Raw genomic sequence first — 25,239 nt, forward strand, 5'->3', positions numbered from 1 at the left:
AGAGAGCACTCTACTGGTTACTAGGGGCAGGTCGCAACTTGCCAGGGCCAAGTCACGATTTGACCCCATGAACATAGCACCCGTGCAATTTTCTCCATTAAAACCAGCCAAAAACCTTCACCAATCAATCCTGAAATCACACCCAAGCATTACCACAACTTACCCATCATTCAACCAAAAAAACCTAATCTTTAAACCATCTAAAATCACATCAAATTCCCATCTATTCAATCCAAAATATCAACTAAAAACCAGCTGGAAAAACAATGGCTGAAACCTTACCTTAAACTCAGGTTTGAATCCCCTTCAATGGATAAACACTAGCCTAGAACCTCAAGCTTTGATCTCCTTGCTTGAACCCTCAATCTCAGCTTCAAAAATTCAAAGGAAAAGAGAGGAAGAAAGGATCGAGAGGTAGAGGAAGAGATTCTCTGTTTTGCTTCAGTTTTGACCTTTCTACAACCATCTAATTTAACATATATCCTTTGGTAAAAGGACCAAAATGACCCCAAGCCTATTTATTTCCTTAACAGCAACCAAGGGCAAAAGTGTCCTTTTCCTCTATTCTTGTTATTCCCAATATTCCAAAAAAATTAATAAATCATAACCCATTACCCTTTAATTACCGGTAATGTACTAATCATCAAATTGCCCCGAGACTCACCCTGAGCCCGGCAAATAACCCCGTTATGACCAAACTGCTAACTTGCAATCTAAGATCGTTTCATGCCGAATAGCCTGAACATATGCACATAATAATGTGGCCTCATTCATAAATCCCCAAGATGCATGAAAGTATACAAATATGCCATCATCGGGCCAAATTACTAAAATACCCTTATAATGAAAAGTGGACCCACATGTATGAATTTATCATCATATAATAATATAATTCACATAATCTTGCATATAATCATTTAATAGCATAATAAATTAATTATTTCCCTCCTGGCCCCCTAATCCAGGCATTAAACCACATTAGGGAATTTGGGTCGTTACACTACTAGTATCTAAGAACGGGGTGTTATGTTATGTAAGAATATTATTGTTAGTAATAATATATGATTGAGAAGAAATTTTCATGTTGTTATATTTATCCAAAGTGTGAAATGTGCAGTTTTGTGACATACCAAGCATTTCGATCCCAGACGAAAATGGAAACCCTAACCGCGTAAATTCTCAAATAAAATATTATTGGAGAAGTAAAATCATGGAAAAATATTATTGGGAATAAAATTATTGGATTAATTTATATTAATATCAAAAAGTTTGATTTTTGTATGGAAAATCTTTAGATATGTATTTTTTGTGAAAAATACAAATTTAGCCAAAAATGGAATTTTGGTTAATTAAATTACACGAGTTATAAATATAGGAGTGTGACCACTTAAATTAAATGGAAAGGTCTATTTAATTTAATTACCCTCAGTTAAGATTTCAATTTGGTAACGTAAGAAAAAATTTCCACTAAGAAAATACACTATCAAGCATAGGTTTACTTAGCTAAATTGAGTTTAATTAAAAAAAAGGCATAATTGGGGTTATGTTCGGTGGCCGCTAGGAGGGGATTTTGGTTATTTTGAGTTTCATTTATACATCATATGAATAGATAAAGTCAAAGAAAATACTTCATTTTCTAATTTCCTCAAACTTTTATCTCAAGTTTCCCATCTTTTCTATCTAACTTTGGCTAAGTATCTCTTTGAGTGCTCTAAAATTTTTCACACAAATCCTCACCAATTCGTTCATTCTTTCATCTTCTCCCTTATTTACACTCAACCCTAAACCTATTTTATGTTTATGAAAGCCTAGAAAGGCCATCAAAGACAAGAACACCAAAGGTAAAAAGTCTAGACTTTTGCTTTGTCAAAGTTGTTAACTTTGGTTAGTTTAATCTTATAGTTCCATTTTTTGGCATATGTAAACTAAGTCTTTTGTTTTTAGGGAGGTTAAGTATGTATATTGAAGGTTTGAGCAAGAGATAGGAGTGTTAGAGATCAACACAAAGCCACCAAGTACTCTACAAGAGGTATATGGTGACTTAACTATATTTATGTTTGATTTTTGTATAATCTGCCTTGTTTATGTAATTTATTAAATTCATTACGGGTCCTATAATAATTTCGATATTTTGGTTGATCACACATGCATGGATGTTTAGTGATGGAACCCAACATTCCATAGTCATTTTATGATTTTATGTGAGAAAATGTTTTAGTCCTGAATTCTAAAGGGTCAAGACAAAAGTATATGAACTTATTTTTAGATTTTCTTGGTTCCATTGTGTATTTTGGGAAAATTATATATTGATAGTGTATAGAAACGTTCAAAAAGGTTTTGAAATGGCCAAGTTATGAGTTTACAAAATTGGTGTGTAATATGGAAATATGGCTTTTTAAAAACTGTACAAACATTTGTCTTTGGACAATGAATTCCATTGGTAAATTAATGTATTTTTGGCAGATTTTTGGACTAAACACTATTTTTGTATTGGTAATACAATTAAGAAAATTTAAAAGAAAAATATTAAAAGTTCTAAGAGATATGATTTTTCAATGTTAGGAGAAAAATTCTAGAAGTTCAAAATAACTTCTTGACAGCCATGTTTGGGAACACTTTTCACTAAGTAAAAATTATCTAAATGACCTAATTTTTCATATGGGAAATGTTTACATACTCTACTATAGTCCTAAGAAATTCAAATTTAAATAATTAAACAATTGAATTTTATAAATTTTCAAAGTTTATGTAAAAGATTTAAATCTGCTTTCGGTAGTTTTAAACGGGGACCTTTTGAAAATAGTTTTCACCAAGTAAAAATGATTTTTCTTATATAAAATTTGGCAATGAACTTCTTGGAATATCAACGTTTGAGTCTGCAAAGTTTGAGAATTTTTCGAGAAATGGTTTTCAAAATATAATTTTCTAAAGTAGGCAACATAGAACTAAAAATAACAAATTTTATACTTGGAAGAAAAATGGGAAATATTCTAAAGGTTCGGATAGAAAATGTGATTTAATCTTGATAATTATAGATTTAAGTTTTAACACACTAAATAATTATTAAGGTTAAGTTTGATACTATAAAGCTAATATTTTTAATAATTAATTAAATTTTCTTTAAGAAATTACAAAGGGTCCAAAACTTTAATTTTTAAAGAAATGGAATAAACTATCTTTTTAAAATAAAATCATCTTTCTCTTAATTTTTCTTAAAAAACCAACATAATTTTATCACCATTTTTATATTATTTTTGGAATAAATAAATTAATTAAATTTATCAAAGTTTACAAATTAAATAAGTTTACCAAAAATATTAGAATCTTGGTAACTTATTAAAGGAATGGTAAAATTGACAAACATAGAATGCTTCCAATTTTATGTTTTTATGGCAAGGCCTGATAAAGGAAACAGAGCGAGAAATTTTTATAAACCCCAACTTTCACATAACTAGACATGTTGTGATTCTATGTTGGTATTATGTTTTTAGAAAAATAGTAGGGAGCATGCGTCTAGATTTAAATTCATGGATCCTACAACCACCTCGTCCCCGCCATTGGCATCAGCTTCGGTAGTCTCTGTGGCTCTCAGGCTATCTGATCCCTGAATTTGGCTAGGTAGCAAGAGAAAAGCTCTTCACTAAGGAACGAATAATCGGCGCCCTGGCTGTAACACCAAACCCGATAAAACACGTCCTCGACAGACTAATTCACCTTGGCCTTCAGGGATTCAACCATACACTACAATCCTTGCTCGAGGGCGCATTCTTTGGAGTTCTTCTCATTATCTCAAGCTCTATTGAGTTCTTCTTGGAGCGGCTTCACCTCCTCCCTGAGTTGAGTATTCCTCCCCTGGAGTTGAATGTTCTTCTCAATGAGCATAGTAGCCTCCGCCAGCTAGGAATTTCTTTTTTCCTCAAATCTTATCTAGGCCATGAATGCCTGCCAAAAAATAAATTAAAAAAAAAACTCGTTGTAAAATTGATGAAATCAGGAATATAAAAAATAGTACAACATTGATCTAAGGGCTTATGGTTAGGTGCATCCTTGATGCTTGACCAAATACGTTAGAGGGAGCCAAACTTTCAATCCGGTCCTACTCCCATTCAACCAATTGGTCTACGTAGTTGAGTAGATCATTTATAAGAGCTCAGACAGAACCGTGGTAGCATTCAGGGAACTTAGCTAGGTCTGGGTTGGATCGAGGACAAAAGGAACCGGAGGGGCAGCAGGCAGGAGAAGTTTAAAGGACATGGACCTCCCCTCTCTTACTCAGGTTTCCAACAGAGGAACCTCTGGCTCCAAAGTTGCTGACCTTCTTGGTAACCCGTGCCTTTTTTACAGTTGGGCTAGTGGAGGTGAAGGCATTCTCTAGGATGCTTATATTTTATTTTGCAATAGCAAAGAGGGAATTAGTGAAGCTTAATAATATTAAGTAAAATAAGACAGAAAAGTCGAAGATCCTACCCTTCGAGCTAGGGGAGGAGTCTATCAAAATTAGTTTCATAATAGGAACAGGATTAACTGGATTGGGAGTGGTGAGGTCGAGCATATTTGATTCTATTTGAGGTCCAGGAGGAGTATTTTCAGGGATGGGTTCATCATCCAAGCTTAGGGTTGGTGCCCTAAAAGCATAAGAAAAGAAATTGTTATTGATTTATGAGAATATTAGCTTGTATGCGTACGAGAGAAATAAGATCATATATAATGAATAAAAAAGTTAGCAACATATTAAAGTATGAAATCTTTAATAAATGGCTGCTAGTACGATTTACTAAGCATATGATTGGATGCAAGTAATCTAGATTTAGATTACTGATGTAAATGGACTTCTTGGTAAAGGATTTTTATATAATTATGATTATATATGAAAAGACCAATGTGAATTAAATTCTTTGTAAACTTACCATTTTCCATAAATATTTAATTCATATCTTAAAAGATGATCATTTGAAGATCAGTCTAAATCCTAATTAGTCATGAACTCATGTTCATGTCTATTGGATCTTTTGATTCATTCGTTAAGGGCTCTTAATAAAATGAGGCTAGTGACTTTGTTTTGGAGATTCAATAGCTTGAATGACTGGGAGCATGATTTTACAACAATGAAGTCCATGCTTTCCTAAAGCATTGAATATTGGTTTTCTTAAGGTTTAATTTTGGGACTGAATAGTTATTGAGCTCAAATATATAATATGATTATAGATTAATTATTCACTGGTGAATTGATGGTACTTAGGGAAGAAGAGGTAATTAGAAAGGTAAAACGGTAAACCTTGACCAACTCAAATTAACGAACTATTAAGTGGACGACGGAACTACATATATTGATTAAATCAATGGACTGTAAGAGAATACTTTGTAAATATAATTTTATAATTAATAAGAGTGCAATTCAATATTTATAGTGAAGTTATAATGGAATTAATAAATATGATTATCCAACTAAAACGTTTAATTAATAATATGATTTATTGAAGCTTAGTATTATAGGTCCATGGTCCTTGAGTCACATATATACTACACTGTCAATGGTAAAGATGTCACAGGAAAGATTAATGGAGAAAATGACTAAATTATAAAGGAATTAATCTTCTAGGGCTAAGTGATCTATTCAGACACTTCGATCAGATCGAGGTGGTGAATGTTTGGATTTGAAATTCAAAGATTTCATGATGGGGTGTGGCATTCTATCCCAACTCGCAGTACCTGGAACACCACACAAAATGGTATTTCAGAGAGAATAAACAAGACCTTGTTGAACATGGTCAGATCTATGTTAAGCTACTCATCTATTCTTTTCACATTCTAGGGTTATGCACTTCAAATGACGACTTACATTTTGAATGTAGTCCCATCTAAGACAATATGTAAGACACTACTAGAGTGGTGGAATTGTAACAAACTTAGTTTGTGCCATTTCTGCATTTGGGTTGTGTTGCTCATGTTCTTAGACCTAAGTGTTGGGTGAGAGTAAGATAACACCACCTCAAAAACTAGAATCTACACACAAAAATTGATTTACAGAGACTACATAAAGATTGAGAAAGAACTTGCAAATACAAGTAGGAAAATTGTCTTCTTCAACTTTGATGAAGCTTCAAAAAACCCTAGGCAAAACCACCACCTTCAGCAAACCCTTTGAACAAAGAAAAACACAAAACCAAGGCTTATACACATTGTAAAACAATTCTTTCATGGGATAATACAATTCTTTCAATCATATATATCAGGGAGACCTTAGTCCCGTTCAAATATTCAACCGGGTGTAGTTTTCTTACCTTTAGCTTCCAGATGAATTAGCTACGGCGATACTCCTTGAGAGCGATCCGATCCCCGAGCCCTAGCTTAGCACTTAGTCACAACCATGATGAAAGATACCATTAACAATCTTAAATGAGTTTCCAAACCAAGTTCTAGTCCCCGGATCATTGAACTTCACCAAGTATGGTAAAAGATTCAATCCCGAGCACCCTAGGTTAAACTGCCAAGCCTAAAATCTCAAAATCCCAAAATCCCTTAAGCGCCCCGGCATAGGCCACCCATGCCGCGGCATGGCCCCCAAACAGAACCATCTAAGGCACAAAAACAGGTAAGGGCTGCGGCATTGCTTGGACCATGCCGCGGCCCGCACTCCTTCCTCAGCATGCAACAGCCTCGAAGGGCCGTGGCTCACCAAAAACCATGCCACGGCCTGACCCTTCGAACCCAGAAAAATCCACCATTTTCAATCTCTAAACCTGACCTTAAGCCATCCCAAAGCCCCCAACTCAAAACCAATTAATAACAATATCATTAGAATGATTTAAACAACACAATCCAACCAGAAATCCAGCCTAACACTCACCAAAATCCCAATTCAAATTTATGAGATTTCAAACCCACAAAACTCAAAACCAGCCGTGAAAACTCTCAAATTCAACCATCAAACTTTAAATTAAACCTTACCACATCTGTAGAATCGATTCTCCAAGGATCCCCTAGCCTATCTTCAGAGTTTTAAGCCTCAACCCCACCTTGAATGTCAAAACCACAACTATTAAAAACTCAGCCATTTCTCCTTAAATTTATAACCTCAGAAATGAAAATTAATGCTTGCCTTGGCTCTAATTCAACCCTTGATTAGTTCCTCGAGCTAATCCTCTGGTTCAGCCCTTCAATTCCCCCAAGTTTCAGTCAATTTCCCCCTTGAAAATCAAGGTTTTGCCTTTACTAAGAAAAAGAACAGAGAGAAGGAGAGAAAGGTCAGTTTAAACTTGTGTCTATTGTTTTCTAACATATTCCTTAAGTCTATCCTTAAGTTATCAGACTAATCCCAAGGCTCGGGTTACCGAAAACATCCCTGAGGGCAAAACAGTAGAATCCCCCAATAATCCCGCCTAGACATCCTAACCTCAAATATATCTCAAATTATTTATTTCCATCACCCGATAGTCTAAATCACTACCCGATACCAAAAATACTCCTTGACTTATCCAAAGTCAATTACAATGCCCCGTTGTGACTTTTCCCACTATCTAGCCCTAGGATCGCCTCGAGTCGCCGGCTGCAGAATTATCCACATAATAATGTGGTTCTCGCATATATCTCATACATATATATCATGTCATCATATAATATCATCAATTATCATATAATATCATTTAGGCACCATTAATCTCATAATATCACATTCAAATAAGTACTATTCACTCTAATCCCAATTATGCCCTCACGGCACACTAATCATGGCCCTTAAGCCTTATTAGCAAATTTGGGTCGTTACAACTATCCCCTCCTAATGACAATTTCGTCCTCGAAATTTACCTGAATAGCTCGGGATACTGATCCCGCATCGCTTTCTCTAACTCCCAGGTCGCTTCCTCGACCTTGCTATTCCTCCACAATACTTTCTCCAACGGAATTGTCTTATTCCGTTAGACTTTGTCCTTCCGATCCAAAATCTGAACTGGTCGCTCCTCATAGGACAAATCTGTCTGTAACTCTAAGTCCTCGTACCTCAGTACATGTGTCGTATCAGAAACATACATCCGCAACATGGAGACATGGAACACATTATGAACTCCTGATAGTGACAGTGGCAAGGCCAGCTTATAAGCCACCTGTCCAATCCTCTCCAGGATCCCAAAAGGTCCAACAAACTGAGGGCTTAGCTTGCCCTTCACTCCAAACCTCCTCACACCCCTCAATGGTGAAACTTGCAGAAACACGTGGTCCCCAACCTGGAACTCCACGTTCCTACGCTTAGGATCAGCGCAGCTTTTCTGTCTACTCTGCGAGGCAAGCATTCTAGCCCGAATCTTTTCTATTGCCTCGTTAGTCTTCTGAACCATATTTGGCCCCAAATACTTTCTCTCACCCATCTCATCCCAGTGAATGGGCAATCTACACTTCTTTCCATATAACATCTCGTAAGGAGCCACTCCAATTGTGGACTGATAGCTGTTGTTATATGAAAACTAGATCAATGGGAGGTACTTACTCCATGAACCCTCAAAGTCAATCACACATTCCCTAAGCATATCCTCCAATACCTGAATCGTCCTCTCAGATTGTCCATCAGTCTGAGGATGAAAAGCTGTGCTAAACTTCAGCTGAGTCCCCATAGCTCTCTGCAAAGCTCCCCAAAACTTGGAGGTAAAGATAAGGTCTCGGTCTGATACAATAGACTTTGGAGCCCCATGGAGACGAACCACCTCCTTCACATACAACTCAGCATATTGTTCCACTGTATAGGTCCACCTCACTGGTAGAAAATGAGCTGACTTGGTGTATCTATCTACTATCACCCACACCGAGTCATGAAGTCCAACTGTCCTGGGTAATCCTCCAACGAAATCCGTCGTAATGTCCTCCCATTTCCACTCTGGGATACCCAAAGGCTGAAGCAATCCTACTGGTCGCTGATGCTCAGCCTTAACCTGCTGACATGTCAAACATCTAGACACATACTCAACTACATCCTTCTTCATCCCGGGCCACCAATATAATGTCCGTAGATCCTGATACATCTTCGTGGTACCCAGATGAAGTGAGTATGGTGTAGTGTGTGACTCATCTAGTATCTCTCGCCTGGTTCCCTCATCAGCCGGAACACAAATCCGCCCCTGATACCGAAGCAAACCAGTCTCAGAAACAGAATAATCCTTAGCTGTCCCTGCTAAGGCATGCTGCCTATTTTCCTGCAACTACAAATCTACTAACTGACCCTCCTTGATCCACTCTAACAGGGTTCACTGCAAAGTGATATTGGCTAACTGACCCACTACCAGTTCTATCCTTGCCCTGACCATCTCATCAGCCAATTCACTCAAAGTCTGGGTGAAACTATACAACTGCCCTAGGCCCCTCCGGCTCATTGCATCAGCCACCACGTTGGCTTTTCCAGGATGGTAAAGGATATCACAGTCATAATCCTTAACCAAATCCAACCAACGTCTCTGCCTCATATTCAGATCCTTCTGGGTAAAGAAATACTTCAGAATCTTATGGTCAGTGTATATCTCGCACTTCTCCCAATACAGATAATGTAGCCACACCTTTAGTGCGAATACCACTGCTCCTAACTCCAAATCGTGAGTTGAATACCTTTGCTCATACTCCTTCTGCTGTCGAAATGCATAGGCTATAACTTTCTCATTCTGCATCAACACACAGCCTAAACCCATCCTCGACACGTCACAGTAGACCACAAACTTCCCTTCCTCCGAGGGAAGACTCAACACGGGCGCAGAAGTAAGCCATCGCTTTAACTCCTAAAAGCTGTTCTCACACTTCTCTGACCAGACGAACCTCTGATTCTTCCTTGTCAACTCTGTCATCGGTGAGGAAATCTTTGAGAACCCCTCTACAAACCGCCTGTAGTAACCAGCCAACCCAAGGAAACTCTGCACCTCTGAGGCATTCCTCGGCCTCGGCCAATCCCTAACTGCTTCTACCTTGGAGGGATCCACCTTAATCCCTTCTGCCCCAACTATATGTCCAAGGAAGGTCACCTCTGGTAGCCAGAACTCACACTTCTTAAACTTGGCGTACAACTGATGCTCCCTTAATCTCTATAGAACCTGTCGGAGATGTTGCTCATGCTCTACCTCTGAACTGGAATATACCAAAATGTCGTCGATGAAGACAATGACGAACTGATCCAAGAAATCCTTGAACACCCTGTTCATTAAGTCCATGAAAGTCGATGGGGCGTTGGTCAGACCAAAAGACATGACCAGGAACTCATAATGCCCATATCGTGTTCGAAAGGGCGTCTTCAGTATGTCCTCATCTTTGATCCTCAACTGGTGATAACCAAATCGAAGATCAATCTTTGAGAACACCATCTTACCTTGCAGCTGATCGAACAAGTCATCAATCCTTGGTAGAGGGTACTTATTCTTAATGGTTAACTTGTTCAATTCTCTATAATCGATGCACATCCTCAAAGTCCCATCCTTCTTCTTCACAAACAGCACTGGAGCGCCCCATGGAGAATAGCTAGGCTTGATAAACCCCAAATCCAGAAGTTCTTGCAGTTGTATCTTCAACTCTTTCAGTTCTGTTGGTGCCATTCTGTACAGTGCCCTTGATACTGGTTCTGTCCCCGGTGCTAACTCAATCTCAAACTGAATCTCCCTACGCGGCGGAAACCCTGGCAGATCCTCAGGGAAGACATCCAGAAACTCACACACCAATCTAGTCTCTCCCGGCCCTACCGGCATGACCCTAGCATTATCCACTACACTAGCCAGAAAACCTATGCATCCTCCCTGCAACAAGTCCCTGGCTCTCAATGCTGAAATCATGGGTACGCGGGGTCCAGACACCGCACCCACAAAGACAAAAGGGTCCTCGCCCTCAGGCTCAAAAGTAACCATCTTCTTCCTGCAATCAATCGTAGCTCCATATCTGGCCAACCAGTCCATCCCTAGAATCATATCGAAATCCTCCAAATCTAACTCAATCAGATCTACCGAGAGTTACCTACTATCAACCATTACTGGCAGTGCCCTAATCCATCTCCTAGAGACTACCAATTCCCCTGTAGGCAACAAAGTCCCAAACCCTGCAGTCTGATACTCACTAGGTCTACATAGTCTATCAATCACTCTACTAGAAACAAAAGAATGTGTAGCACCAGAATCAATCAATACTGTAAAAGAAAAGCCAGCGCTAAAAAGCTGACCTGTCACTATTAAGGGACTTGCCTCAGCCTCCGCCTGAGTCAAGGTGAATACTTCAGCTGGAGTCAAGTTATCCACCTTTCCCGCTTCACCTTTCTTCACTGTTGGGAAATCTTTCCTGAGATGCCCTACAGCTCCGCACACAAAGCAAGCCTTGGCCCAACACTCGCCCAGATGGCGTCTTCTACATCTCGGACACTCTAGATAAGTCTGCCATGCCTCGCCGCCACCCTGACTACCCCGACCCCTTCTATCAGGACCAGCAGCGGTCGAAGTGTCAGGAGTCTTCCTCTTGAAATCACTGGGGCCTCCACCCCTACCAGACCCAGAATATGGAGGCACCGCCCTGCGACCCTCCCTTCTTGCTGCACTATCCCTCCATATCTTATTCTCCGCTTCCTCAGCGGTAAGAGCCTTCTCAATGGCCTGGGCATAAGTTGTTCCTCCAGGTACCATTGTGATCCTGACTTCTCGGGCTATCATAGCATTCATCCCTCTAATAAATCTATCCTACCTAGCTGCATCGGTAGGCACAAGATCTGGAGCAAATTTCGCAAGCCTATCAAATTTCAGGGCATACTCAGTAACGGTCATACTACCCTGAACCAAACTCACAAACTCATTAACCTTTGCTGCTCTGACAGCAACATTATAATACTTCTGACTGAATAAATCTTTGAAACCTTCCCAACTCAATGTAGTCACATCCTTAGTCTGCGATGCCACCTCCCACCAGATACGGGCATCCTCCCTCAACATATAAGTGGCACAGGCCACTCTATCATGCCCCTTAATCCTCATAAAATCCAGAATTACTGTAATCATAGTTAGCCACTGCTCGGCTTTCAATGGATCTGGTCCACCCTCAAAGATTGGGGGTTGCTGCTTCCTGAACCGCTCATATAACGACTCCCATTTGTTACCAATCTCCCCAGACTGCACCACTGGTACCACTGCAGGTGGTAAAATAGGGGCAACACTCCCTGATGGAGCCTGCTGTTGCAGAATACGGATCTGCTCGTCTTGACTCTATAATCAAGCCTGCATCTCAGCCATTAACTGCTGCCAGTTCTCAGGCACTGTCGGAGGAGTATGGCCCTAGTCATCACCCCTGGTCCCGGACCTAGTGTCGGCTAGTCGTGTAGATTTTCTTGGACGCATAACTATCCAAGTCAATCTACAAATAACGACTCGGCAATCACACCATGATGACAGGGTAAAAGTGTTTCCAAGATCCACCAATAGAATATCACCAGCCTCAAACAATCCACATATAAGCATCCATTCTCATGCACTGGCTACTAATAATCACGCCTCCAATCTAATCGCACAAAATCTATGAAACAGGCATTCATACATGCACAACATACAATTAATCATTCAAATATTCATCTACATGCACGGCGATGTTAATAAACATGCCTCGATATTCTCACACAATAGTCAAGGGCTGGGCCCTATCAGTATCTCATGCTTCCTAATAATCCAGTAAATAACAGCATTCATAGCTCATCACAAACACATAAGCACATATACACAATACCGAACTCTGATTTTGAGCTTGTCTCTAGTAGCGAATGTACATGTCCAGCCTATCTTCAGGAACCCTTAAACCTAGGAAGCCCTGATACCAAGTTGTAATGCCCTGGATAGCCAAGACTGTTACATTGTGTGATTATAAAGGTGCAAGACTCGTTAAACAAGTCGTTTAATCAAAACGTGTCATTAGCTAAAGTGTTCTAGGGCTAAAAGACATTTTGGCCTCAAAAGATACATTTTATAAGTTATAAACAGTTTACAGAAGGGATCCCTAAAACTCAACAATATTTAAAAGTTGGTTTACAAAATTCAACAGTTAAGAGTAAACATTAGCCATACTAAGGAAAAATACAAGGTTCTGGTCCTCTCATCCCTGTAATCCCCTCAACCGTGGCGGTTGAGCTGCCTGACATGTACATTCACCCTGCAGCGCTCTCCAACCAAGGTTGATCGATCTTGCCCTTGCCTTTACCTGCACCACGCAGCACCCGTGAGTCAAGGCCCAGCAAGAAAACAACATACACAGCATAAACAATATTATCAAACAGACATTCCAATAAGCATGTTCAGATATTCAATCCACAGCATATAAGCACACCTCAAGGTACAAGTAACCCATCTATACTCAGATTATTCAACAATCTCATTAATCATATTCATAGCCAAGTATAATGATCAATTAACACAAATACTAGGGTCGACAACTTAGGTCGCACCCTCTGTTTAACCCACTGACTCCGGCCCACTTAAACCGAGCTCAGTGCATAATAAGTTGTCCTCAGATACTAGTGTCCGAGCCGTGCCAATTGCACAAGTTAACCGTGGCACGCTTAGGCCGTTGGTTACAATTTACATGGCATAATACAATTCTTTCAATCATATATATTAGGGAGAGCTTAGTCCCGTTCAAATTTTCAACCTGGTGTAGTTTTCTTACCTTTAGCTTCTAGATGATTAGCTACGGTGATACTCCTTGAGCGCGATCTGATCCCTGAGCCCTAGCTTAGCACCTAGTCACAACCATGATGAAAGATACCATTAACAATCTTAAATGAGTTTCCAAACCAAGTTCTAGTCCCCGGATCATTGAACTTCACCAAGTATGGTAAAAGATTCAATCCCGAGCACCCTAGGTTAAATTCCCAAGCCTAAAATCTCAAAATCCCAAAATACCTTAAGCGCCCCGGCATAGGCCACACATGCCGCGACATGTCCCCCAAACAGAACCATCTAATGCACAAAAACAGGTAAGGGCTGTGGCATTGCTTGGACCATGCCGCGGCCCGCACTCCTTCCTCAGCATGCAACAGCCTCGAAGGGCCGTGGCTCACCAAGAACCATGCCGCGGCTTGACCCTTCGAACCCAGAAAAATCCACCATTTTCAATCTCTAAACCTGATCTTAAGCCATCCCAAAGCCCCCAACTCAAAACCAATTAATAACAACATCATTAGAATGATTTAAACAACACAATCCAACCAAAAATCCAGCCTAACACTCACCAAAATCCCAATTCCAATTTCTGAGATTTCACACCCACAAAACTCAAAACCACCCATGAAATCTCTCAAATTCAACCATCAAACTTTAAATTAAACCTTACCTCAGCTGCAGAATCGTTTCTCCAAGGATCCCCTGGCCTATCTTCAGAGTTTTAAGCCTCAACCCCACCTTGAATGTCAAAACCACAACTATTAAAAACTCAGCCATTTCTCCTTAAATTTCTAACCTCAGAAATGAAAATTAATGCTTACCTTGGCTCTAATTCAACCCTTGATTAGTTCCTCGAGCTAATCCTCTGGTTCAGCCCTTCAATTCCCCCAAGTTTCAGTCAATTTCCCCCTTGAAAATCAAGGTTTTGCCTTTGCTAAGAGAGAACAGAGAGACGGAGAGAAAGGTTGGTTTAAACTTGTGTCTACTATTTTCTAACATATTCCTTATGCCTATCCTTAAGTTATCAGACTAATCCCAAGGCTCGGGTTACCGAAAACATCCCCGAGGGAAAAACGGTAAAATCCCCCAATAATCCCGCCTAGACATCCTAACCTCAAATATATCTCCAATTATTTATTTCCATCACCCGATAGTCTAAATCACTACCCGATACCAAAAATACTCCTTGACTTATCCAAAGTCAATTACAATGCCCCGTTGTGACTTTTCCCACTATCTAGCCCTAGGATCGCCTCGAGTTGTCGGCTGCAGAATTATCCACATAATAATGTGGTTTTCGCATATATCTCATACATATATATCATATCATCATATAATATGATTAATTATCATATAATATCATTTAGGCACTATTAATCAAATAATATCACATTCAAATAAATACTATTCACTCTAATCCCAATTATGCCCTCCCGGCACACTAATCATGGGCCTTAAGCCTTATTAGCAAATTTGGGTCGTTACACCTAACATGTGAGATCAACATGATTCCACCTTGAATCATTTGTCTCACATATTTATGTTTTAGACTAATGTGTCTAGAATTATCATTATACACACTATTATATGCTTTAGCAAGTGCGGATTGGCTATCACAATGTATTGAAATTGTTGATACCATTTCCGCGATTAAAGGAATATCTATCATGAGATTCCTAAGTCACTCGGCCTCTTTTCCGGTTGCCGCTAAAGCTATAAAATCCAATTCCATGGTTAAGTGTGATATACAAGTTTGCTTCTTGGAGCCCCCTGAAATTGCACCTCCTTCAAGAGTAAACACCCAACCGGTGGTTGAGAGATTCTCTACAACTGCTGATATCAAATTACCATCGGAATATCCTTCAAGTATCTTTGCAAAAATTTTATAGTAAATAATATACTCTTTGGTACCCTTAAGATAACGAAGAATTCTCTCAATAGCTTTCCAATGCTTGATACTTTGATTGCTAGCAAACGTATTATGTTTATAAACCGCATATGCAATATCTACTCTTGTGCAATGAGCAACGTACATTAGGCTTCATATTGTCGTTGCATATTCCAATTGAGCCACCACTCTTCTTTCATTTTTTTCAAACTTCATGTTTGAATAAAATGGTGTATGTTCCTCTTTGATTTTGAGATGACTAAATTTGTCGAGAACTATCTCAACATAGTGGGTTTGACTCAACACAAAACCCCCACTATTCCTTCTAACTTTGATACCTAGAATGGTATCCATCTTTCCAAGGGTTTTCATTTTATAGTTATTAGAAGATATAAAAATCTTCATTTCTATTATTCCTTTCATGTCATTACTGAAAACCAACATGTGATCTACATATAGACACACAAGTATGCATAGTCACCACAAGTCTTATAGTATAAGCACTTGTTTGCATTGTTGTGTCTAAATCCATTAGAAAAAATGACTTTATCAAACTTCTCATGCAATTGATTTTAGCTTGTTTCAAACCATATAATGATTTGACAAGTCTACACACTTTATGTTCATTCCCTTGAAGAACAAAACCCTCCGGCTGTTCCATATAGACCTCTTCCTCAAGATCCCCATTTAGGAATGTTGTTTTGACATCCATTTGGTGAACATAAATGTTATATATAGATGATAAGGGAAAAACCAATCTTATAGAAGTAGTTCTTGCTACAAGTGCATATGTGTCAAAGTAATCTATTCCCATCATTAATTGCCTCTTTCCAACAAGCGAAGTATCTTAAGGACATTGATTCTTCTATTTGAAGTACTAATGGATTCTTCAATTCGAAAGTCTTGGGATCATCTTCTATTTGAAGTACTAATGGATGTTTCCATGTAACTTTCTCATTATCACCTTCAACAAGGTATAGTGACTCTATTTGAGAACACTTCTCACTTGATCCCAAATGTTTGAGCCTTTGGCTCCTTCTAGGCAATTGAGGTTGCTAACAAACTATTCTAGGAGTCAACCTCTCTAGATTCAATTATTACATTAGACTCCAAATCTAATAATCTATAAGCTTTGTTATTTTGGGCATAACCCACAAATGCAGATCTTATAATCTTTTGATCCAACTTGGTCCTTTTAGGATCGGTGCTCTTTGAATAAGCAAGACACCCCCACACTTTAAGATAACCAATGTTTGGTTCATTTCCTTTCCATAACTCATATGAAGAGATATTATTTTTCATCATGGGAATACAATTCAAAATATGATAAGTGGATAGCAAGGCTTCACCCCACAAACTAAAATTCAATTTAGAGTGTAATGGCAAAGCGTTAATCATCTCAATAAATGTTCTATTTTTTTCTTTATGCATTACCATATTGTTATGGAGTATAAGGGGTTGTACATTCATGAATTATTCAATGCTCTTCACAAAACAAGTTAAATTCATTGAAAAAATATTCACCACCCCTATCACTTCTAAGCACTTTAATTTTCAATTCAAGTTGATTTTCAACTTCTGCTTTATAAACCTTAAACACATCAAATGCTTCATTTTTATTCTTAAGAAAATATAGGTATGTGAACCTAGAGCAATCATCAATGAAAGTAATAAAATATCTACTTCCTCCTTTAGTCAATATTCCATTAAGTTCACATAAATCACTATGTATCAAATCTAACAACTTAAAGTTCCTATCAACACTAGGAAAAGGTTTCTTTACCATTTTAGATTTAACACATAATCCACATTTATCATGCTCAACTTTATGACAATCAATTAATCCACATTTTATATCCCTTTTAATTGTGCTAAATCTAATATGTGCGAGTCTAACATGGCACAAATTAATATAATTTGAGTCAAGCATATAACAACAAGAAGAAGAAACTTTATTGTTCACATGGTCAATAAATGTACAATGATTGAACATGCCATCAAAAGCATATCAATTTCCCACAAAAACATTGTCTTTAGATAAAATGAACTTGCTGAAATCTATCACAACCTTGATTCCCTGCTTGCCAAGTAACTTGCCACTCACAAGGTTTCTACTCATTTCCAGTACATACCAGAAATTTGTGAGTAGAACCTTCTTGCTGAATGTGAAGAACAAATCAATGGTTTCCTTTCCTTGAACATTGGACCTTTTCTCTTTTCCCATTTGTATCTCATTCCTTTCCTTTGAAGATTCAAAGGTCTTGAAAAGAGTTCTATCAAAGGTAACATGAACAGTGGCACAAATATCATACCACCACCCACTCACCCTTCCATGAATGACATTAACTTCACTTAGTGTTGCCACTATCTCATCTTGGGTTTAATTGACTCTTGCCTCATTACTTTGGTTTCCCTTTAACCTACAATCTCTATCAAAGTGGCCATTCTTGCCACACCCAAAGCAAGGTCGATAATGTCCAAATAATTGATTTAATTAAGTTAATATATGAATAAAATGATTATCTTATTAGAATTGCATCTTTAGATGAATTAAATATGCATGTGGACCCATTTCGGTTAATAGGGGAAAACTTTTAATTTTGGCCCATTGAGGCCATAAATGTGAATATATATGTATGTTGTGCTTGATACCACGTGATTGTGGTGATATATATTGTGATATGTGATCCGAGACGGTCATAGAGAGAAAAATAGAGAAATAGTCACAACATGGTGGAATACCCAGCTCGTGGTGAGAAAAGGGGTATTATGGGAGCATAGTGTGTGTTCGGATTTACCGGGTAACGGATAGAGATTTAGCAATCATTTGAGTATGTCATCAGATTAAATGGGGATTTATAGGAACACTTGAGGAATTAGCGGGTTGAGTCAAATAACGGTATTGCCTTTGGTGGCATTAAAGGACTAAGGTTATATCTAGGGGCATTTTGGTCATTAGGTAGCTGAGGATAGGCCTATGCTAATCAAGACTCTAGAACTAAGAAAAAAAACAAAACAGAAACCCCCAGCCCCGGTCTCCTTCTCTCTCTCGTTTCTCTCTGCCTCTCTTGGTGACTTAGAAGATTTTGGGAATTTCGGTGGTGAAGCCTAGAATTTGGGGAAAAGAATTGAGGTTGTGAAGCTAGAAGTGTTGGAGAGCTAGCCTACGTCAAACTCTCAGTTAGGTAAGGATTCAAACTTGATTTCTTTCTGTTTAATTCTGATGTGAATTGAAAGTTTGCATAAGAGTTGGACTTTAAAATGAGTTTTAGTGTTGGTCATGAGATGGAATGGTTTTTGGGGTTGTTGTGATGTTGAGGCTATGTGGAAGAGAATTCTAGAATTAATTCTAGGTTTAGATGTTGATTGGGGTGTGATTTTGTGGTTTAGGCTCGGGAAAATCGTAAAAAAATTTGTGAGATTTCTGGGTTTGAGGCTCGAGCCGCGGCCCTTTTCATCAGGCATCGTGGCTCGCTTGAACACAGACCTTGGGGCCTCGAAAATTTTCCCAGGCGCACCGCAGCACGTGACCCTTTGATGAGAGCCTAATGCTCTCTGACTTGAGTGTGCCGCGGCCCTTATGGGCTGGGTCGCAGCGCAAATGGGAATTGTTGGCTAGTTGAGGGTTTTAAGCTCGAAAACCTAAATGTTAAGGCTCGGGAAGGATTCTACTACCCGGTTTAGTAGGATTCGAGGTCCCGAAGGTTAGTATTTTAGTGCAAAGTTCTTATTTGGTTTAAGGCCTGATGGATTGTTATTATGAATGTGTTGTGACTAGGTTTACGTCAAAGCTCGGGTTAGGGGATCGTGCATGGAATCGCGTTGATCTGTCTGCTCGGAACATAGATAAGAAAACAATTTGCACTCATATAGTAGGGCATGGCCCTATTATTTGTGTTTCAGGGCATGACCCTTTTGTTTGTACCTAATATATATGTGAATATTTGTTAATGCTATGCTGTGTTGTGCATGCTTATGAATGAACGACAAAGGCCGAAAATGGCAAAAGGTCGGGTACGACAACGACTAGGATCCGCGTTAAGCACGCTTATTGCAGGTCGCTAGGGCGAGACTCTCTAGGGTGCAGTATCCTCTCACTCAGTGAAGACCGCGAACCAAGGGCTTGGTAAAGCACCTAGGTCAGCATAGGCCGCTATATGATTATTCTGTTGTATGTTGAACTATTTAATTCTGTGATTGAATTATGATATATTATGTGTTGAGTTTTCTTACTGGACTTTGTCTCACGGGTGCTCTATGGTTCAGGTAAGGGCAAGGGAAAGGTTGACCAACAATGAGTTGGAGAGCGTGGAGAGACGTGTACATGTTCGCCCTACCTGGCTCCCACGGCCAGGATTATTTTGAAGAATATGCTATAATGATTTGCTTTGTTGCTTTGGTCGACTGTATCTACATTTTTTAGTAGTAATACATTTTGAAATAGTATTTTGGGATCCCAAATGCATAACTTTTATGATTTTAATGAATGTCCAAATCTATTACAATTAATGTCATTAAATGGATTTTTCTTTCAATTTAATTACACTTTTTAACCTAAAACCTCGATTAGTGAGCTAATGGCACATTTATAAATCACATGGTAATGACTCTAAGGTAGTAGGGCGTTACAATTGGGTGTCAAAGCGTGCCAATGTTTATGGTTCCTGGAGATCAACCAAACATGTACGCTGACTGCCAGTTATAATCTCGACTCAGGGTTTGCGAGTAATAAATGAATTATGTGCTTAACAAATTTTCTGAATTGCCATGTTTTCCTTAATGTTATAGATAGAGGATGATGAATGTATTTATATATGTATGATGCTAGGGCATGGCCTCTTGACTGTTATATGATATGTGTGATATGATGATTGACATTTGTATTGGATTGATGGGACTAGGAGGGGGATATTTTGATGTCGTTATCTTGCTTGATGTGCGGTGTAATTGATTGCAGGCATATTGTAGTTATGCCTCGGTGATCGATCAGACACTACGGCAATAGGGTCGAAGATGACAACGAGGGTTAGGACCCTCCACCTACCCCACTGAATTGGCAACAGTTGTTTGCCGAAATTGAGGCCAGACTTCAACGAATGGAAGATGAGCTCAAAGAGTTGAGGCAACAGGCCCTTCCTCGAGCTATTGGGTTACTGATTCCACTGGCTATGGCACCTGTGCCAGCCCAGCCCGTGATGGAAAACAGGTGGGAACCCTCATATGAAAGATTCAGGAAGGAACATCCTTCCACCTTTGAGGTGGCCCACACACACTGGGGCAAAGCAAGGGATGAATATAATTTCTTCCATCCTGGATTTCATGACGGTGGAAGGGAATGAGAGAGTGGCTTGTGCCAGATACATGTTGAGAGAGATGCCCACATTTGGTGGGACGTTGTGTCCCAGAGGAGGGATGTGGTAGTTATGACATGTTAAGAATTTAGAGACATCTTCAATGAGAAATATTACAGTGTGGCAATCCGAGCTGCAAAGGTGGATGAGCTTGTCAATCTGACTCAGAACCGGATGACAATTATGGAATATGCCCTGAAGTTTGACCAGTTAGCCATGTTCGTGCCAAACTTGGTGCCTATTGATATGGCACGGAGGGGTTGGTTTGTGCAGGGATTGAACGTTATGATAGACCATGATGTAAGGATAACACTAGACCGGAGGACTACCACCTATGCACAGGTAGTGGAGAAGGCCTTTACAGTTGAGGGGGCCGAGGATCAAATATGGAGAGAGGGCACCGCAAGGTGTGATGCTCGGAGGATGGTGCCTCCTTTTACTAGATTTAGCTAGGGTAGTGGCCCCGGTGAGTAAAAGATAAAGGCCCCATATTCTTTTGTTCCTCCTGACTCAGATAGGAGGGCATGGGGTGCTTTCAGTGGCCGTTAGGGCGAGGGAGACAACTTGAGGAGTTTCCTAGAGTGTCCTCGGTGCAGGCAACGATAGCAGGGAGATTGCTTTATTTGTGGGAGTATTAGTCATCTGAGGAAGGATTGCCCACAAGCCAAGAAAGGAGAACCGAAGAAGAGCGACAACCTCACTCCTGCCAGATTATTTACCTTGACCCAGACTGAGGCTGAGGCTAGTCCCTCAGTTGTGACAGGTCATATTTCTAGTGTTAGTTCTTCATTTACTACATTGATTGATTCAGGGGCTACTCATTCATTTGTATTTGTTAGAGTGATTGATCGTTTGTGTAGACCTAGTGATTTGTATGCTAGGGGATTCAGGACATTCTTGCCAACTAGGGAACTTGTAGTCTTTAGAAGATGGGTTAGAGCATTACCAGTAGAGATAGACGGTAGTGAGTTATCTGTGGATCTAACCGAGCTAGCAATTGATGACTTTGATATGATTTTATGGATGTATTGGTTATCAAAGTACGGGGCAATGATAGACTGCAAGCAAAGGATGGTTACCTTAAAACCAGAAGAGGAGGGACCCTTCGTATTAATGGGGACAATGAGTGGACTAGGATTACCTATGAACTGGGCACTGAAGGCTAGAGACTTAATGAAAGAAGGTTGCATAGGATTCAGCGAACATCGTGGATAACTCTAGGATTGTTTTGGTTAAACTGGAAGAGACCAGATTAGTAATTGAGGTTCCTGATGTGTTCCTAGTAGACTTGCCAGGGTTTCCACCACACCAAGAGATTGAGGTCGTCATAGAGTTGGCTCCATGGGCAGAGCCCGTATCTAGGACACCTTACAGAATGGTTCCAGCAGAGTTTAAGGATATGAAGATGCAGTTATAGGAAAAACTGGATTTAGGATTTATTAGACTGAGATTTTCACCGTGGGGTGCCCCAGTGTTGTTCGTCAAGAAGGAGGATGGATCCTTAAGGATGTGTATTGACTACAGAGAGTTCAACAAGTTGACCATTAAGGATAAGTATCCACTGCCCAGGATTGATGACTTGTTTGATTAGCTACAGGGGAAGACGGTATTCTCCATGATTGACAATCAGTCTGGCTACCACCAGTTAAGGATTAGGGAAGAGGACAAACCAAAGACCGCATTTCGCACGAGGTATGGACATTATGAATTAACCAATGCCTTAACAACCTTTATGAACTTAATGAATAGGGTCTTCAGGGATTATTTGGACAAGTTTGTGATCGTATTCATCGATGACATACTAGTGTTCTCTGAGTCAGAGACTGAGCATGAGCATCATTTTCGCCTGGTACTACAGCGATTGAGAGAGCATAGGTTACATGCTAAGTCAGCAAATGTGAGTTTTGGTTTCCCCAACTAACATTTCTGGGCCATATTGGCAGCAAGGAGGGGATTCTAGTTGACCCAAGCAAGATAAAGGCAGTGAGAGACTGGCCCAGGCCGAGCAGTGTACCAGAGGTTAGGAGCTTCTTGGGATTAGCAGGGTATTATCGACGGTTCATTGAGGGATTCTCCAGAATAGCCACACTGTTGACTAAGCTAACACGTAAGAAGACCATGTATTTCTAGACAGACATATGTGAGAATAGTTTCATGGAGTTGAAGCGACAACTAATCACCATTCTAGTATTGAGTCTCCCATCAGACAATGAGAAGTTTGTAGTCTGCTACGATGCTTCCAGGCAGAGTTTGGGGTGTGTATTGATGCAAGCTAGAAAGGTAATAGCCTACGCCTCGAGACAGCTGGAGAAGTATGAGCAGAGGTCTCCCACTAATGATCTAGAATTGGCAACGATGGTATTTCCACTAACGGTTTGGAGGCATTATCTTTATGGAGAAAAGTGCAAAATATACACCGACCATAAAATTCTAAAGTATTTCTTTACTCAGAAGGATCTGATTATGCGCCAGAGACGTTGGCTGGAATTGGTAAAGGATTACGACTGTGACATTCTATGCCATACTAGGAGGGCCAATGTGGGGGCTGACGCATTGAGTCGAAAAGGCCCAGGACAGTTATTTAGTTCGAGGCAGATAAGTAGTTGGTCAGCTAGCCAATATCACACTTTAGTCTACGCTCCTTGAGAGGATCAAGGAAGCACAGAGGGAGGATTCCCAATTGAGAAAGCACACCGAGGATGTCTTAGCCAGAGCGACTAAGGACTTTTCTATTTCAGAGGTGGGTATACTAAGGTGTAAGGGACAGATTTGCATTCCGATAGATTCCGGTATTCGGCGAGAAATTTTAGATGAGTCTCATACCACTCCCTATTCCTTACATCCAGGTACGAAGAGGATGTACTAAGATTGTAGAACCTTGTATTGGTGGCCAGGAATGAAGAGGGATGGGGTGGATTATGTGGCCAAGTGTTTGACTTGTCAGCAGGTAAAAATTAAACATCACAGGCCAGCAGGGTTGCTACAACCTTTATGGATTCCAGAGTGGAAATGGGAGGATATCATGATGGAAGTGATGGTTGGATTACCGAAGACTGTAGGATAGTATGATTTTGTGTGGGTGATTATGGATAGGTACACCAAATCAACCCATTTTTTCCTATTAAGAAAACTTATGTAGTGGAGCAGCATGCTGAATTGTATGTGAAGGAAGTTGTGCGAATTCATGGGGTTTCGAGGTCGATAGTATTCGACAAGGACCCTACCTTCACCTCCATGTTTTGGGAGAGCCTCCAGAAGGCTATGGGTACACAGTTGCAGTTTAGTACCACCTATCATCCTTAGATGGATGGATAGTCTGAGAGGATGATTCAGATACTGGAGGATATGTTGCGAGTTTGCGTGCTAGATTTTGGGGGATATTGCAGTAAGTATCTCCCTTCGAATGAGTTTTCATACAATAACAATTATCAAGCAACTATCGGAGTGGCTGCGTATGAACTGTTATATGGGAGGAAGTGTAGATCGCCCATCCATTGCGATGAGACGGGTGAGAGAAAGTATTTATGTATGGAGGTTGTTCAGAGGAACAATGAGGCGAGTGAGAAGATTTGAGCTCGAATTCTCGCCTCCCAAAGTCAACAGAAGAGTTACTCAGACTTGAGACGTAGGAGTGAGAGTTTCAAGTTGGTGATCATGTAATACTTAGAGTTTCTCCCTTGAGAGGGGTGAAACGATTTGGAGTGAGGGGCAAGTTAAGCCCTAGGTTTGTTGGCCCCTTTGAGATTCTGGAAAGGGTTGAAGTTGTAGCCTATAGATTGGTGATGCCTCCAGCTTTATCGGGGGTTCACAATGTATTTCATGTATCCATGCTCCAGAAATATGAACAGATTCTGAACACTTCATGAGTTATGAGAACCTGGAGCTGGATCAAGATTTATCTTATGAGGAGAAGCAAGTTCAGATTCAAGACTGAAAAGATAAAGTCTTGCGAAACAAGACTATTGCCTTGGTAAAAGTGCTGTGGAAAAACAACAAAGTGGAAGAGGCAACATGGGAGCTTCAGACTGATATGCGAGATCGGTATCCCGTGTTATTCAGGTAAATTTCAAGGACGAAATTTTTGTAAGGAGGGGATACTTCTAGCGTCCCAAATTTGATAATAAGGCTTAGTGCCTTGATTATTGTACCAGGAGGGAAATAATTGGTTTAATTATGTCAATATGTGATTTAAATTATTATGTGACTAGAACTGCATGTTTAGGTTAATTAAATATGCATGTGGGCCCATTTCGGTTAATAGGGGCATAATTGTAATTTTGGCTCGTTGAGGCCATAAATGTGAATACACATGTTTGTTGTGATTGATACCATATGATTATGGTGATATATTTGTGAT

The sequence above is a fragment of the Humulus lupulus genome, chromosome 4 (assembly GCF_963169125.1).
Source record: "Humulus lupulus chromosome 4, drHumLupu1.1, whole genome shotgun sequence".
NCBI classification, from domain to species: Eukaryota; Viridiplantae; Streptophyta; class Magnoliopsida; order Rosales; family Cannabaceae; genus Humulus; species Humulus lupulus.